The sequence below is a fragment of the Pleurodeles waltl genome, chromosome 1_2 (genome assembly GCF_031143425.1).
Source record: "Pleurodeles waltl isolate 20211129_DDA chromosome 1_2, aPleWal1.hap1.20221129, whole genome shotgun sequence".
Lineage (NCBI taxonomy): Eukaryota > Metazoa > Chordata > Amphibia > Caudata > Salamandridae > Pleurodeles > Pleurodeles waltl.
The window spans coordinates 965,511,660-965,529,148 of NC_090437.1; the positions used below are offsets into that span (position 1 = coordinate 965,511,660).

Below are 17,489 nucleotides of genomic sequence, written 5' to 3' on the forward strand. Positions count from 1 at the left end.
CAGAGGATATGCAATACCTTTTTTTTTTTTTATAGCTGTCCCTTCAACACCTCCAGGTGAATTAAGCACTGTGGAAATACAATGACAATTAAAAGCACGCACTTCACAGCGCAGTTGTTAACTCTTTGCACTACCCTCAATAAATATTTGTTGTCCCAAAGCGATTCGATCATTTAAAGCTGCTCCCAAGCACCCTTTTCATTTGCAGATGAGCTCGTAGAGCACATTTGCATTTTATTCAGGAAGCAGATGCCCTGGGAAGGCCTCCTTAACAGTCTGTGCGGCTTTCACAGCACAGGAGACTCAAAAGTTCAGCTGAGGCATTTTGAGGATCGGCCGGGGGAATGAGCGACCCCTTTTCCAGGACTCCACGGCCCCCCTGGGGGTCGCGACCCCCAGATTGAAGACCTCTGCTCTAGGGCTTGATGACCTCAGCAGCAGCAGACCACTTCACAGCCGCAGGTCCAGGAAGTAACACTGCATGCCACTTCTGCCTCGGGGAGTCGGTCTCCTTTCCGACCACTGGCTCTCTGCACTCCTAACTGACGTTGCAGCCACCGTCTGTTGTGCGGTCTCTGTTTGCCGCTACCGGGCCTCAATTAGGCTTTGTTGAGGACCCCGCCTTCGTCCACTTCTTCTGCGCTCACCGCCTTAGGATGACTAAACTCGCAGTAACGGCCCGGTAGCCGACCAGTACATTACTGCAATATGCGTTTGTCGGGCAAATTGCAAGGGTAGTAAAGCAGGATTATGCAGGATTTTGTTGAGGCCGACTGGTGCTCCAGGCTTTTACTTCCTGTTGGCCATGTACTTGGCCATGCCCCCTGTAATAGAGTAATACTGTACTCAGATGATATCCAGATTTTTTTCAGGTCTTTAGAAGAACATCAGCAGCATGTCCATTGCGTGTTACAACCACTGAGAGACAACTACCTATCTTGTAAGCCTGAAAAGTGTGTACGTGAAAAGACTACAGTTGAGTATCTGAGATTAATGTTATCTCCCAAAGGATTATCCATGGATGCAAAGAAGATTGAAATAGTACTGGAGTCAGTATCCCCTTCTTCAGTAAAGGAAACTCCTTGCATCTTAGGATTTGCTAACTTTTATAGGCAGTTTATTCAGAATGTCGCAAATTATTCACGTAGCATTTCTCAGCCTAGTAAGAAAGAACATTTGAAGACATGCTTTTAATTGAATAAGACTGATAAGAGTCTTTCAACTTTTAAAAGGCGCCTTACTTTCACACTGGTGCTCATGCATCCAGATGCTACCAAGAGCTTTATGATATATGCTTCAGAAAGAACTGCTGGAGCAGCAGCATTGCAGATTCAACAAGATGACATATTGGAGCTAATCTGTGCCATCATGAGCATGACCTGCTGTCATCATGGAAGATTTTTTTTGGGGGGGAGAGACATTTACAGTTAGAATCCCAGTATCATTTTGAGATCAGAACTGATCATCAAAATCTTCAAGTCTTACCAATTTTCTAATGCAAGATCACTCAGCAGACTCATTAGGCTTAATTATCCCACCCTGCCTCCCATCCGTATGACTTTGTGATTACATACGTTCCTAAGGCTTCTCTTGGCTGTTGCCTTGTCCACCTGTGATTCAACACCACTACATTACAAACCACAGTGCATGTTGGCTCCAGACCAGATTCTCTTCCTAGCGTTTTCTTTTTTAGAAGTCAAGAAAGCGTTCCTAACTATGAATCAAGTAGTAATGCAAGAATTGAGGAAAATGTTTAACCCTTTACTTGCTGACGCTTCTCCCACCACATACATATTAACTTACTTGAAGATGCAGGGTCATGCCACTGTTTTTAAACTCACTGCAAGGGTGCTGTGCCACTGGCAGTACCCTTTTCTTCCACTGCTTTATCCTAAGCAGTCATTATCAAATACCATAAAGAGCATTAATATATGCCAGCAAAAATAATTCAAGCAAGTAAGTCTGTATATTTGTCATTTGTTATGCTGTCTAGCGTTCTACCAAGACTTTCACAAAACTGGTCATGACATTAGGAAATACAGTTACATTTAAGGACATCTACAGAAGTCTTTTTATCTTTATTGTTTAGTTAATTAAAACCATAACAGTGTTACATAATTATCAATAATCAGTAATATTCGATAAAACTTTGACTACTAGTTTGTCATAAGGATCTAAAATCAGCCATATAAAACAGTTCAAACCATTCATATATCAAAGTAAAACATTCCAAGGTAACTTGCTTAGCCTTATCATTTATTGTCCACTGTAGATGAATCCTTTAATCAGTGTCGTAGCAGTCTGATATAAACTGTAGAACTGTTCGAGCAATTCATTTATCAGTTTGTATCATGCATGTGTTGCACAACCTTTTCGTGTATCAACAAGAATTTAATCAGTTTGCAATTTATCTGAGTGTCGTTCGGATCAAGGCTTATTATTGCCGACCTACATGTGCGTATGCCTCTGGCTAAGAAACTTTTTTTTAGTTGTGTCACACGAGGTTGCCTTAGAGGGGGGCATATGCAGATCAAGTGTATAAGGTTTTCAATTTCAGATCCGCATAGCCTGCGTGTTGTTGGCCCCTTATATTTCCAGGAAGGTTGGTCTGCAAGTGCTGGAGACTGGCCAAAATGTATCGCCACCAGTTGTCGCTTTATATGAATAGAAAATGTCAGGCTTAAATACGGGGCCGGTTTCATCTATCATAGTTCTTAACAATCATCCAGGCATGTAAGCGATTACTAAAGGTGATTTTATCTTCCAGCATAGAATGCAGTTTTGCAGCTCTGTTTATCCCTTGCCTGAAGGTTGAGAAGGGCAGATTCTTGTTCCAAAGCTCTGCTGTGTTCGTCAGTTATAACAACATGTAAAGGTACTTGTGATGGCTGGACGAAGGGTCATTAACTTAGGCAGTCCATAAAGCATTGTTTAACAATTTGCCTTGGGTCGATCTAATTTTATACCAAGATTTTATTGCGGTATATTTTCTTCCCAGTAGATGGCGTGTAAGACCAAAATCCAAGCGAACCTGCGCTGTGGAGTCATTTTTTTGGGAGACTGAACACTGTCTTATAGATTGTAGTTTGCAATCTATCCAGGAGCTGTGCATCTTTCCCATGCAAGGCGACACTTGCATATGCTATTGTTCGATGAAAATCAGCAGCCATTTTTTACAGTAGAATGGCTTAAATGAATGGCTGTCCAGCTTTTGCCAGGGATACAAAATACAAGGATTAGTGCCTTTGCTTTCTTGGTTATGTAATGTTTATGCTTCGTGAAATTTACCTTGTTGTCTAATGGGCACTCCCAGATATTTGTAACTGTTGACCTCCTCTAAAATCACATCATCAAAGTGGATCTTGGTCACCTGACTAATATGGTTTTATCTACAGAAGTCATAAGGAAAGCCCCAAACCCCTAGTGGCCTATCCACAAGGCTGAAACATGTCAACTAAATACTAGGATGTAAGGACACTATGGGCCTGATTTAGAGTTTGGTTGACAAATGACTCCGTCACAAATGTGACGGATATCATATCCACTGTATCACGATCTCCATAGGCTATTATGGGATCGTAATATGCCAGACAGGATATCCGCCACGTTTGTGACGGGATAACCCCCTCCGGTAAACTCTAAATCAGACCCCAAATCTTTCACAAACACCTAGAAATTCTGATTTGAGCTATACCAAAGGCACCCAAATAAAGAGATACTCAGGTGGCATATAGGTATTTTTAATCTCATTTTCTCACTAGTAGACCCAGTTGAGGTTAATATCCTAAGTGCTTCCTGGAAAACGGTTGAGCTCGTCCTGGTTTATAGGGACGAGGATGAGGCCCAGTGATGAAGCATGACACCATTTGGGCATGTTAGGGTCAAATAGAAAAACACTGCAGGGTCGTTGGTTATGAGAATGAGCTCATTCAGATGGTGACTTAATGATTTTGACTACCACCCTGCCAAAGTACTGGAGAAAGCAATCAGTCAAGCAAACAGTGTACAACTATGGACGTACTGGAGAAAGCAGTCAATGTACAATTACGGAATTTCATTGAGGCCAACAACTCGCTGGACAGCTCCCAGTCTGGCTTCTGCAGCAACCACAGCACAGAAAAAGCCCTCCTGGCAGCCACTGACGTCTGCCGATTACCCGTAGACCGTGGCCACACCGCAGCGTCCATACGTCCGCAAGCTAGGAATCATCCTCGACTCCTCCCGATCCATGACAAAGCTCAGTCGCCTCCTCCTGCTGGCACACACTCTGCAAACTTTGGAAGATCTTCAGATGGATCCCAGCATACTTTTGCAGGGCAGTCATCCACCCCTTAGTCACTAGCAAGCTCGACAACTCCCTCTATCCCGGCACCTCAACTAGAAACATCAAAAAACTACAACTCATTCGGAACTCCGTCGCCAGACTCATTCTGGACCTTCCTCACTGAGAACACATCTCGCAACACCTCAGGACCCTCCACTGGCTACCGGTCGAGAATCAAATCACTTTCAAACGACTTGCCCACACGTCCAAGGCCATACACAATGCAGAGCAGCCTACCTGAACCGTTGTGTCTCCTTCTATACCCGGGCCAGATCCCTCCACTCCACCCACATGGCCCTGGCCACCATCCCTCACACCGGCATAACCACCGCCGGAGGATGATCCTTCACCTACATTGCAGCAAAGAGCTGGAACAACCACCCCTGCACCGCAGACCATGCCCGTTGCTCACCATCTTCGGGAAGAACCTCAAGACATGGCTTTTCAGATGAGGCCCCGTCCTCTCCCCCCCCCCCCAAGCACCTTGAGACCCTCACGGGTGAGTAGCCGCGCTCTACAAAAATTGATTGATTGATTGGCTATAGAGTACCCTTCTGTGATGGGTCCCAACACTAATATAGACCTCCAGAAAGGCGTTATGCTTGTAGAGTGCATGATAGTGTGCCCGAGGGAGCGTATAAAACACAGCCTGAAGAGGAAAATAATTTGCCACTTACTCCAGGAAGGAAAGAGCCTCCATAATTATCCCACTATGAGAAGCACAAGTTTGAAATATTCCTTTCTGATCTGGGATTTAGCCTGTCAGACAGGATCTTGGCACTGCTAGGAGGGTTGCCTTGGCTGGGGACACAATAGTTAGGTAGCGCCCACAAACGCCATTCCCAGCAGCTAAACATGCTAGCTAACACAGCCCATAAAAGCTTTTTAGCAAATCTAAGTAAATCACCATAATAACATTGACTCGAAAGAAAAGTATGGGTACTTATCTGCTGCGGAGCAGTAAAAGAAAGAAGGTATGCAGGATGTTACATAGGACATTGGATCCCTACTGGCTGTTGTTGAACTGTTGTTTCCCAATCGTTCATTGGAAACCTGGCGTTATTGTGTTTTTTCTGCTGTGGAGAACATAAAATGAATAAAGCCTCTGGTCCTGACATAGATTTTTTTTTTTTTTTTTTTTTAACGAAGGCTGCTTTACTGACACATATATTAGTGCAAGGCCACATTTTGCACCTTCTAGCTGATGGCCGAATTGTAATGAGCTACCCATGATCTGCCTTAGTTGAAACAACATTGTGGTGCATTGTTGAGGTCAAAAGTGTATTCTTTGTTAGGCCCTTGTTTGATAGCCATCACTGGGATGGTGTTGTTTGTGACTGGCTGTGAGCTGTCAACAGTTTTAATCAGTCTGTTTTTTCTTTTGTCCGTGATCATGGAATTTACGCACCTGATCCACCGTTCCGATTTGCAGCATTGCTTTAAATCCCCTCCACTCTTATCTGTCAGCGACGTGCCCTCTCAGCCCCCCATCCTCCCACCCCTCCTCACACCCTCTTCCCGCCTAGAGTTGCATCCTTGCCAATGGTCCCGAACTGGACTACTATCTGCCCTTTGCCTGCCTCTTGATTTAGACTCCCAACCCTGACAATGTAACTTAACCTACTTTATTTCAATTTGCAGTTAGGGACTTCCTTCCTTAGTTTACATCAAAGTCTGTAAAATGGTCTTTCCTTTTGCTGCTAAGACTTTATTTTGTATGTGGAAACATTTTCTGCATATGGGCTGCTATAAAACCATTCAGACCTCTTTATGATGGATGTATTTCACTGTCGTTATAAATAGTCAGAGGAGTTTAGCAAGGTAAAACTTGGGTAGGTATTTAGAACATGTAAATGGACTCCTTGCGTGCATAGGGTTTGTTTAAATTACAAAACTAAAAAAGCAGTTCTGGAATGGTTGCAAATTAATTGCCACTGTCTCATTACTGATCCAATTATTGCCATTGCTGTTCATATATTTGCATTATTCCATTTTGTATAACTTAATATACTGTTGGTAAAATATGGTTGCTCTGCCTCTCACAACAGCTTCATTTTTGTGTATTTCTGATTCTAGGAAATGTTGACTAGTGGCGTGCACCACAAGCAGGAACAAGGAATTGGGCTCTTCGATCTGCTCATCATGTCAGTAAGGAAAGATCACACATAAGCATTACCTGATCAACTTCTGACGTCTACCTCTGTTGCTAATTTCTCGAGTTCTGTCCAATGCTGGGACCTGATCAGGAGCTGCTTTGTCTTGATGTTGGACTCTTGATGACTACACCTGCACTTAACTTTGCATCAAGGTGAGAGTTCTCCTTTAAGCTGCTTACTATCGTAGTTTTCATGGACTGGCTTGGCAGTGCTGCTGTTGCCAGACAATTATGTTAGAATCACCAAGAGATGGGCTTTAGTTCCATCCACATGTTTGGTGTCAGAATTACATGTTTTGATTGGACAGGAGTCGTGTGCTTCCATAAAAATGTTCTTGTCCTCCACATAGCTGTGATCATCTTGTTAATTTATTCAGCTTGAATTTTAAGGATCATACACATGACTTTGTAATGCTGGTAAAGTGTCTTAGATAACTAGATAATTTATGGTGTTCGTCTTTCTCTGACAGCAGCACAGATGGGAAGAGGGCAGCCACGAGAAAAGTGTTGTAGTCTCAGCATCCTCCCATTCCACATTAACGATTTGTATTTGAGAGCAGTATTGGATGCCCAGAGCTCACAAATCTGCATGGACTTTTAGGTCTGGCTTGACAATGTAACTGTTGACTGAACGTATGTGATCAATAGAAAAAAAACTTTCAGAGAACTACTGAGAGAGGGACGGAGGCTCCATCCCTGTGTTGGTTCTTCTGAGTACAGGATTTGATTTGGCCTAATGTGTGTGCTTTCTTCGAAAAGAGTGATTTATGCCACCTTTTTCATTATAGTGAAGCTTATACTCAATAGAGCAGTACAGAGTAGGTTAGGGAGGCAAGCTGAAGATCATAGCTATAAGCCTCATGTTTATTATAACATGGTATGATAAAGGGCATTAGGACTGACATATTTATTGTGAAAAGCATATGTTAAAACCAATAGGCGCTTAACTGTGGATTGCTATTACTAAATATTTATATTACTGATACCTATTGTGTTATATGTAATCTCACATATTGCTGTAGCGGGCAACAGCTTGACTTTGGCCTCCTACTCACACAAACCCTGAGGATTCTCACAGTGATGATTTTTGTTGAGTGAGTTTGTAAATTTTGTATTTCAAACTGTATTTTTCTTCATATTTGTATTTTTACGATTGTATGCATGATGGTTGTCATTTGGACTTGAATAGGTCAGTGTTGGGTAAAGTGTAAATCCAATGGTAAACGGTAAAGGATTTATCAGTTCATTGGGAAAAGCCATGACACGTGTCAGATGTTTGGTCTGTTTATTAAGAAAAGTCATAGCAAAACCAGTGGGCCAGACCTCTTTGCTGTGAAAAGCAGGTATTGAAGAAAATATATTTTTAAGGATGTATTGTTATTACACTGCGCTAAACCCCGTGGGCAGATATTTTGTTACATGGAATTTTACAGATTACCATAGTAGGCAAGGGGTTTGAGGTTGGTGATTCATGTGAACAAACCATAGGGATAGAAGATATGAACTACAAAAATACTTGTTAGGCTCTATTTAAAGAGATAGTATTTTGCTTTGCCAACTATCATTTTGTATGCATTTGTACTTTTATGACTGTATGCTGGTGCAGGGTGGTTCCCTTGTAGAAAGCGTGAGCTCGTTACAGTGGGCTTGAGTTGATTTTAGTGACATGTCAGTGATAAAGGCTATAAGCCTCATTGTATGAAAAGTATTAAAAGTTATGATAAATGCAGTAGGCCTGGCATATTGATAATGAGATATATGTTAAGGCCAATAGGGATTTACAGAAGATTGGTTTAAAAAAGAGAGCAATGATTGATACCTGTCCAGGAAAACAGGTATGCTCAGTTACTAGGGAGTGTGGCAACCTCTCACTCGATTTCAACACAGGAACATTTACATTGTCCCCAAGATCTTTGAGCTTGGCTGTTGATCGTGTACTCCCCTATTCACTACTTTCCACTGTGATAAGGTGTTTAGAAACTCAGATCACCATAGTGGCCGAGTACATTTTAGAATTTTCTTTCTTACACATTGATTCTTACCAAATTACCCACCTAAAACAAATCCTTTCTCTCACCTTTTAGCTTATCATATCTCAGTTTAGATCTAACATGGACATCGTTTACTTTTTGACATATTTCTTCCAAATTAGGTATTTTTTCTTTTACTTGGTTCTCTCCAACACCAACTAGAGGGTCAATACATTTGACAAATGTTTCCTCCTCAACAATATAAAAGAAGACACACCCTTGTGGATTGGGGAACGTTATAACTTCAAATCCTTTCTGACACCATGTCAACAATCTTAGTACTTGTACCAACTCCTGGAGGCAAAAGCAACAGTTTTCTCCTTACCTTCCATAATTAGACTTAATTGACATGCTTTAAGTTTTCAAGGATTTGAAAGTAGACTTCTCAACACTTCCCCTAAGATTTTTTTCCACTCATGTTTCCTCAAAGGTTCAGTCTGAAAAGTAAACTTTAAATCAATCCTCGAGTAATATGTATATAAACCAAGGAAAGATCCTACTTGATCTTTGTCAACTGGGGAAGCACTACTTATTATGGCTTCTGTAAAATCAGACTTTGGTTTAACGCCTTCTCCAGAAATACCATGGCCCAAATATTCTATTTCTTTCACCACTGTACTCGGGTCCTGCAAATGGTCATACTCTTTATCAGAAAACACAAAAATGTTGTACTGATACGCTAACACTTTCTTCATAAAACCAAACATTTTGAAACATCATTTTTTAAATACAGAAGCAGCCGAAGGGATCTAATTCCCCAAAAGGTGTATTAAAAGCTGTTAATAAACAACAATCCTTGATGAGCTCCACCTGGTGATAAGTCGCTCTCAAATCCTGGGTGGAGAAAACGCTAGCATGCCCCAGCTATGCCGGTATTTCTTTGATTTTCATCAATGCAAAACACTCTACCAAAATGTTCCTATACAGTGACCTCAAATCTACACGTAGTCGCAAATCTCCAGATATTTTTTTTTTTAGCCACCACTTCAGGGGAAATCTGTTGTGATGAGTCAACTGTCTCTGTTACATTTTCAGAGCAAAGTTTATCTAAGTGATCTTTAAGTTGTTTCCTTATGTACAATAGAGCACTCCTTACCTAGCGAACAATTGGAATGGTATCAGGTTTTTAAATGATTCTGTACACAAAGCCTTTGATCATTCTAAGTCCGTCCTTAGGAAGTGATTCATAGATTCATATTTGTAAGTAAAAGTTCAGGTGAGGGTACTGGAATGTCTTGAGTAGTCACTAAAGAGATGGGACACTTTGTACCCGGTCTCAGTACCATCCCAAATGGCCCCTGATCCATCCAACTAAGAACATTGTACCCTTTGTTTAGCTACAAATAGTTTTGTAAAAATCTTCCTCTCTTTATACAAGACATTCTCCCAAAAATACCCCATCCTGTATATGAACACTAAAGACTACTGTGCAAATGTTTGGTGAAGAAAGTTTCAAATGTTTCCATTCTTTAAAGTACAGTTTATTACGGTAGTAATGGTGATCTAGAATCTACCCTGGCCTCACCATCAATTTCTCAATTTCTCCAACTTTGATGCTGCAAACCGGATCTCTGCCTTTGGTATTTAGCTATAGAAGTCTACTGTTTGGATGGATAATATCACTTTGCCATCAACTCCATGCATTTTCTCTGCACTTTGAGAACAACCTCCTAGCTCATTGACTAGTGCCACTTTTTGGACATTTTGGCACACCCTGGTAAAGTGTTCAACGTTTCTGCACTTAAGATAGGTTTTCCTCAATGCAGGACTTACTTAAAATTGGCCATATGCGACTCAGAGGCACATCTAAAAAACAGAGATCTGTAGACATAACCCCAGCTGTAATCCTCATCGTGTGTGCAGGTGATGCTTCTTATGGTTTAGCAATGATGGCATTCACCTTCTCCACTTGATCAGTTTGAGAGAACTTCCCTAATTCTTTAGATATCAAAAGAGATCTTTCAATTACCTTGGCAATTTCTAATGTTTCCGGAAGTGTGGGATTCCTGCAATGAAGCAATATTTCTTTTGTTCTCCTATCGTAACAATTGACTCCAATTTGATCTCTCAAATAATTATTAAAATTTCCATCAAATGTGTACATGGGTGCTAAAAGTCTGAGTTCAGACAAAAATCTGTTGGGAGTGAGTGAAGAATCTGTGCCTTTGAACGATAATGCTGGTGTCATTATTAAAGTGGCTTTTGCAGTCTTTTGACTGCTTCCTCATATTCATCCCATTCAACAGATGCTGGAGGTACTTGCATATCAACAAAAAAGTGGGGATGCCCTTGTAACCTTACACCCCCTGGGCTATTATAATGACATAAAATTAAAAGCGCAAGGATAAATACAGACATTACTTTATAGCAAGCTGAATTTCATTTGTTTGCACAACTATGAATTTATTTTCTTCAACCATAGCAGCCTGCATCTTTGGTCAAACACTTTTCTATGTTTCTTAGTCATTAATATTTAATAGAAAATACAATACATTCCATATACACATTCCGCCATTGAGATAAATTATAAGAAAAATAAATACAGGTACATGCGTAGACGACACATCAAAAATACACTCCTGCTGTATATACATTCTTAAATATTTGGTAATTTCTTGTCTATCCAAAAAAACAATTTATATCCAGCAGGTGGTACATACAATATCTGTTGAGTCCATAATCCACCTTGAGTTAGCAAAAGTAATGTCACACCTAGAAAACAGTGCATTCAACTGATTCAGACTGTTCCACTGACATTTTATATCAAAGTTCCTCCTATATTAGCTCCTCCAATGTACAAAAATGCTGACAGGTTTTAGACTTTATCTTTCCAGGCCGCTTCTAGACCAACAGAAGACAAGTTACCTTATATTAAGAATCAAAATATATCAACCAAATTGTGAATGTTATTGCATTTTTTTCAAACACTTGACAAAACAGCCTCTTTCACTTTTGTTAGTAGCTCACCGGAAGATGCTTGTGTTGCCTACTTACAAATGCATGCCTCGTAGAGTTATCACCCGTTTGTGTTTAGAAAAAATCACAGTCATTGTAAATTATAGCCAGTGCATACCATATATTATCATATATCTACTCTACAAGAAGGACTGGGACACCTGCGTCTGTTTCTGTGCAGACTCGCGCTTCACTGCCGTGTGCTCAATATAGAAAGACTGTGAACCCCCAATGAAATAGGTGATCTCCCTCACATCGCATTGCAGCTTAAGATAATTGTGCAGTAGGGCTACTCACGTCCCCTCAGAATCAATGCCATACAAGCTCTTACCCTTTTTGATATTCTAGCCACCGAAAGTTGTGAAAAGGTAAGATATAATTTTAGATTGATCAGTCAAATAACTCTGAGATGAGGATTTAACCCCTGCAAATCACATATAAGCAATACGAGTGATTACATATCTACGTTATCAGGTTCCCCATGTATGAATGTTAACACACACTTACCAGGATTTCGACCTTTACATGAGTCCTTGCCACAATAGTCTTTAATAAAATCTCTGCAGAAACAAAAACCAGAACATTATTTGTGTTCTCATTTGCCTTGTTGGATTAAAGACCAATTGGGAACTACTCCTTCAAGCACTCGCTATGCTCTGTAGAAGACCACCCAACCGGTGGCTGTGAGTGGGGCTAATCTTTGCCTTGAGCTTTTTTCAGTATAGCAGAGCAAACGAAAACGGTTATTCTATCTTGCTTGAAACACCTAGAATCTGACGGTGTTCCTTGCCTCAGGCCCACGGAATCTGGTAAAAATCAAAGCAATCAGCTAACTCAACACATTTGGCCCAGTGCACCATGGGATCCTTATTACTCTTTTGCCCGCTCTGCAGCAAACCTTTTTATTTTTTGATAAGCACATTTTTATTGTTTTATTGGCATACTAACAAGTCACATTAGCAGTCCTGAAATAACCCCCGCCCGCACCACCCACAATCCAGATCAATAGTAACATGACAGTAGACGCATCATGCTGGGGAATAAAAGTCATTATCAAAAATATTGTATTTACAGAAGCTCAGCCTCCATTCCCGTAGCCCCAAAGAATTTATTACAAATTCTGCCAAGTTTAGTGGGACAACCCCGTGTCTTCTACAGCAGCTTTTCTTGCTTGGCACACCAGTCACCACCCTGACTCCACTTTGGTAATGTCGGAGGCCTGGGGCCCTCCAGTGGGCCGCAGTATCTCTTTTGACCAACACAAGGGCCATGCTCAGCAGTGTTCTGACTGCCCGGGAGCCTCCAATGCCATCATTGACCCCTACAAGAACCAGAAGAGGGGAGATGACCAGTGAGAGGCCCAACACTGTTGAGAGCTCCCATCAACATGGTCTCCCAGTAGCACCTTATTACAGGGCACGTCCAGACCAGATGAAAGAAATCAGCTGGTGTGCTAGAGCAGTGGCTCCATGCGGGGCTAGCAAGAAGACCCGTCTGATGTAGTCGCACAGGAGAAAGATATGCACAGTGTAATAAATACGTTTGCACCTAGCAGAGTTTGGAGAAGATTGTAAGGACTGTAGGTGCCATCAATGCATCTCGCCAGTCTTCATCCTCTAGTGGCCCAATCCAGCCTGCCCAACCGGCCCGCATTGAGTTTAGCGTTTCAGGGGCATTAAGGATCAGGGTGTGGTAGATCTGAGAGACCCTGCCCTTACCCAGGGCCCCCATCATCACCTTAGCCTCCATGGTCAGCCATTTTATAATGGATCACATTCTCATAAAATCTATTCACATTACATTTGTCGTTTTGAAACATAAAAGGGGAATATACCCCTCTCCATATCAAGAGTGTATTTTTACAAGAATATGTGATGGAACAACTAGGTATTAAACAACTACTTGCCTAAACCTCCACTGCTAAACAACTATAAAGTCTCTACAACGAAGTACCAAACAGCTACTGTCTAAACAACAATTTTGCCTGAATAACGATTGCCTGAACAACGAATTTTAAGGTAAATTTTTATTTTTTAAATGTTTTATTAGTTGTTTAAAATGTGTGTGTGTGGGTATATATATTCTAAACAACTTATAAATCATAAAACAAAAAAAGAACAACTTACCTTAAAATTAGTTGTTCAGGCAATCGTTATTCAGGCAAAATAGTTGTTTAGACAGTAGTTGTTCAGTATTTTGTTGTAGAGACTTTTTAGTTGTTTAGCAGTAGTAGTTTGGGGAAGTAGTTGTTTAGGACCTAGTTGTTCAGGATGTTTCCCTTTTTACAAGAGTATTCAAAACTGCCATATGGACTTATTCAATTAACGGTGCGGTATATTCAGAGATCCCATTCCTCGTGATCACACCGATGTAGCCATCTTGTAATGACCACTCCTATGTCTGTCGACAATCCAAAGGGCTTATCCTTTCATATATTTACATGAGCATGCTTTTCTCACAGACAGTAATGCAGGGATATATAACGCTTTGCCCTCTATATGATGGTGTTACATGAAAGAAAAATATTCCTGTGGGCCAGCAATTACAAAAGTAAAATCACAAATGTAAAAAAATTACTATAGTGATGCCTAGCAACATGTTATTAACCATCAAATATGTCCAGAAATAGGAAACGTTGATTATACAAATTCTTGATGTCACCCATCCTTTAACTAATGTGTGTGTGTGTGTGTATATATATATATATATATATATATATAATATAAAGCATTGAACTAAATATATGTAATATAAACCACTGAACAGAAGGGGCTTATGTAGTTAATGGCCACATTTCATCAGATTCATTTAGTCCTGTCGAAGCAGTGTAGAATTTCTGGATCATTCTTGCCTCTTGTCTATTCAGAATAGAAATTTTGACAGTATCTTCCAGTTACGTTGGATAATATTTTTCACCTAGTTAGTCTTGGGGTTAAATGTTAGCACAAACATTAAGGGACTTGGTTTTCTCTTTAGGTACAAGGAGTAGATCGCGTGGAGTAAACCATCCTGTTTTCATGGCTGCTCTGCCAAGGGGCTTGGGATAGCCTCTGTCAGCCAGCTTCTTAGCAAAAAATTTGTATTCTCAGAATAATCTTCCTCAAGTGTACAATTTCTCCAAATACAGAGTAATAGGAAGTACTTACATAGGCAAGTGGTCGAAAGGTCTTTGCCCTTCAGAAACTTATTATTTTGTGTTTTTTTCCTTCAATTACACAGCACAAACATAAAGGAGAGACGAAATAGAAAATAAATAACAATGGAACACTCACACAGTTCGGCAGCATATCATCAACAGTGCTAGACAATCCTGACATTATCTTGTGTTCTTGCGTGATCATGTTGTGCACAGTGTAAACTCCACCATGGTATACTGTAGGTCCTTACCTTACGGGCCGGGGCAGCATTTCTGTCTGACATCTATTGTTCTGTTAGTCTCTTGCCCGGTTACCTCTGGTGACTCACTGCTGCCATCTCCCAAGTACAGTTTTGTGCTCTCAGCTCTCATGTGTTGGGCCTTCCACAGTGCCACTGATATTGTGGCTTAGTCGATATACTTGTATCAGGTCCCAAATGTTCCTGGGGCGATGAGTTGGAAGCATTGCAGCATAGTTCCAGCTGGTTACTGCAAAACTGTATATGTAGCAGCCATTCTTGTATCCTAGGCCCACACAACAGACACACAGTGCATTGCCAGCAACAGTGTCAGTCAGGCAAAGAAGCGTATTGTATGTGGTACTTCTCCAGTGTATTCCACTACAGCGATCTTTGGGGTCAATGATGTGACTACCACAGCCATGTACAACAGTGCCCTGTTTGTTTATCATTTCTTTCCAATATTCAGCTATCTCAAGGCACAGCCACGCAAGGTGCAAGAAGTCTGCCCTCTGGCGCACCACATCAATCGCACTGGGAATGTGCATATAGTTTGTGTGAAAAAAGTTTTATGGCAGTGTGGTAAACTCGATTAATGTATTTGAAGCTGATGAGCCGTAGCCTGTCTTTGGGGAGAGGGTTCCCAGTTGGGTGCTACTTTAAGCCCACTCTTTGTTCGAAAGGGTGGTTTCTAGATCCGTTTCCCATTATAGTCTGGCAGTAGGGGTAGTATGTAGGTCTAAGCCTATATTTTGGAATATACATTAGCCACCAGGCATTTGACCGTGGAGTGGTCAGGAACATCATCAGTGTGTTTGAATCTGGAGGTTCTTGGGGTAAGGTTGCGTAGAGGTGGTACGTAAATATGTCAAGTGGGGTGTATTCCTCGCCATCTACCTCATTGGGATGGTCCAGGAAGCGTTCCATTGGAACAAGATCACCCAAAGTGTGTATTTCCCATCTGTTCAACTGTCTGAGAAGGCTTGTGGTAGTGGCAATGTCTGCCTGGCTCTGACATGGTCTGTCCAAGCAATACCTCTAGTAGTTCTTGGTGAGCCTTATCGTACTCTATCGAAGGGTGTGTCACTTGTAGTGGTGGTTGGGGTGGAGGGTGGTGCTGAATGGTTCCCCTCGGATAAGTTAGGGTCATACGTGGATAGCCTTCTCAGGGAGCCTCAAGAGAAAAAGGTCAGAGCAAAGCTTCTGTTGGAATGTCTTCGCCCTTCTTTGACAGGCAAGGTAGCCTTAACCCCTGAAATTGATTCATGCATGGCCACATTCCTCCAAAAATGTGTTTTGACCCCAAGGAGGGGATACAGGTCTTGGAAGTCCTGCCAGGACAAGCTTTTGGGAGTGGTGGGTCCTCTCACCAAAATCCTCGAACTGGCAGAAAAAGCAAAAATTTCGGGCACCACTCTCTCTCCTGAGGTCATTTCTGTTGTGCCCAACGAATGGTCATCTTTTTGGGCAATTGCAAATTGCATACTCTCCACGGAGAGGTGCCGTTTGTTGCTCATTAAGGTGGATCCTAAGCTTGGGGACCTCGCCTCCACAGAGTCTGGAGTGGTGGGGCAAGTGGGACTTTTCGGGGACCCTTTTATAAAAGAGCTGGCCAAATTCGTACAGATCTTCATGTCTCTGGATAACTTCCAGTCTTCTATTAAGGTCTTCCAGCTCCTCCTTTTCATTGTTTCATTGAGGCCGGCAGTGGCAGAGGACACTTGACTGGCCCCTTGTACGTTCAAGGCCCTCCGAGGTGACAGACCTACCGCAAAGGACAAGACCACACTCGCTCGGGAGAGTTCTTCCCCACCAGAAGGGGCCAGTGAGGAAGAGGGAAAAGAGGCTCCGCCGGAGGCCATTTGTAGGGATCCCAAACCAGTAAGTGTTATGTCTCATTCTCAGCTAAAAGTGGGGGGTCGGTTAACCATGTTTCTCAAAAATTGGGAAGCTCTTAATTAAGACGCCTGGGTTGTACAAATGGTACAGGGTTTCCAAACAGAATTTTATGGTTCCCCGTTCAGTTTTTCCCCATCAACAGGACAAGTTAATTGATCAAGCGGTCGAGGACTTGCTCCACAAGGAAGCAGGGCTTTTTGAGCAACATCTTAGTGGAGAAACAGGATGGTGGTCAGCGACCGGTCATCAACTTAAGGGAGTTCAGTGGCTGGTTGTTATACCTTCATTTCAAGATGGAGGGAATCCATCTCCTACGTGACCTGTTGCGCCCCCGACGACTGGTTATTATACTTAGACCTCAAGGATGTGTGCCTCACGGTACCCATCTTTCCCCCTCATCAGCGTTTTTTAGAATTCCAAGGGCGGGGGACCCTCCCTTTCGGTCTTTCTTCAGTGCCTTGGTGCTTCAGCAAGGTCCTAAAACAGGTAATGGAGCACCTGAGAGCTCAGGATTACCGCCTTATAATATATCTGAACAACCTCCTCCTGATGGCTCAATGTCAAGAGAACACCTACAGGAAACGATTCGCCTCCTGGAAATCTTAGGCTTTGGCATAAATGCCAACAATTCACTGTTGGTACCATCCAAACAGACCACTTTGCTGGGTTTCATCGTAAACTCAGTAGACTGGTCTCTCAGCCTCCCTTCTAGGAAGATATTGAAGATCTGCAGGGAGCTGAGGAAGACTTT

General features: G+C 41.9%; 1 protein-coding gene across 19 annotated transcripts in view; it reads left to right on the forward strand.

The window, feature by feature from the left end:
- The window catches only part of CLOCK (clock circadian regulator), a 1,126,282-nt gene that overhangs the window by 128,485 nt on the left and 980,308 nt on the right, over positions 1-17,489 (forward strand). For all 19 annotated transcript variants that reach the window (XM_069200997.1, XM_069201058.1, XM_069201081.1 and 16 more), the window contains exon 2: positions 6,401-6,632. The gene's annotated coding sequence lies outside the window, so the exon portion shown is untranslated. The remainder of the gene's footprint in view (positions 1-6,400; positions 6,633-17,489) is intronic.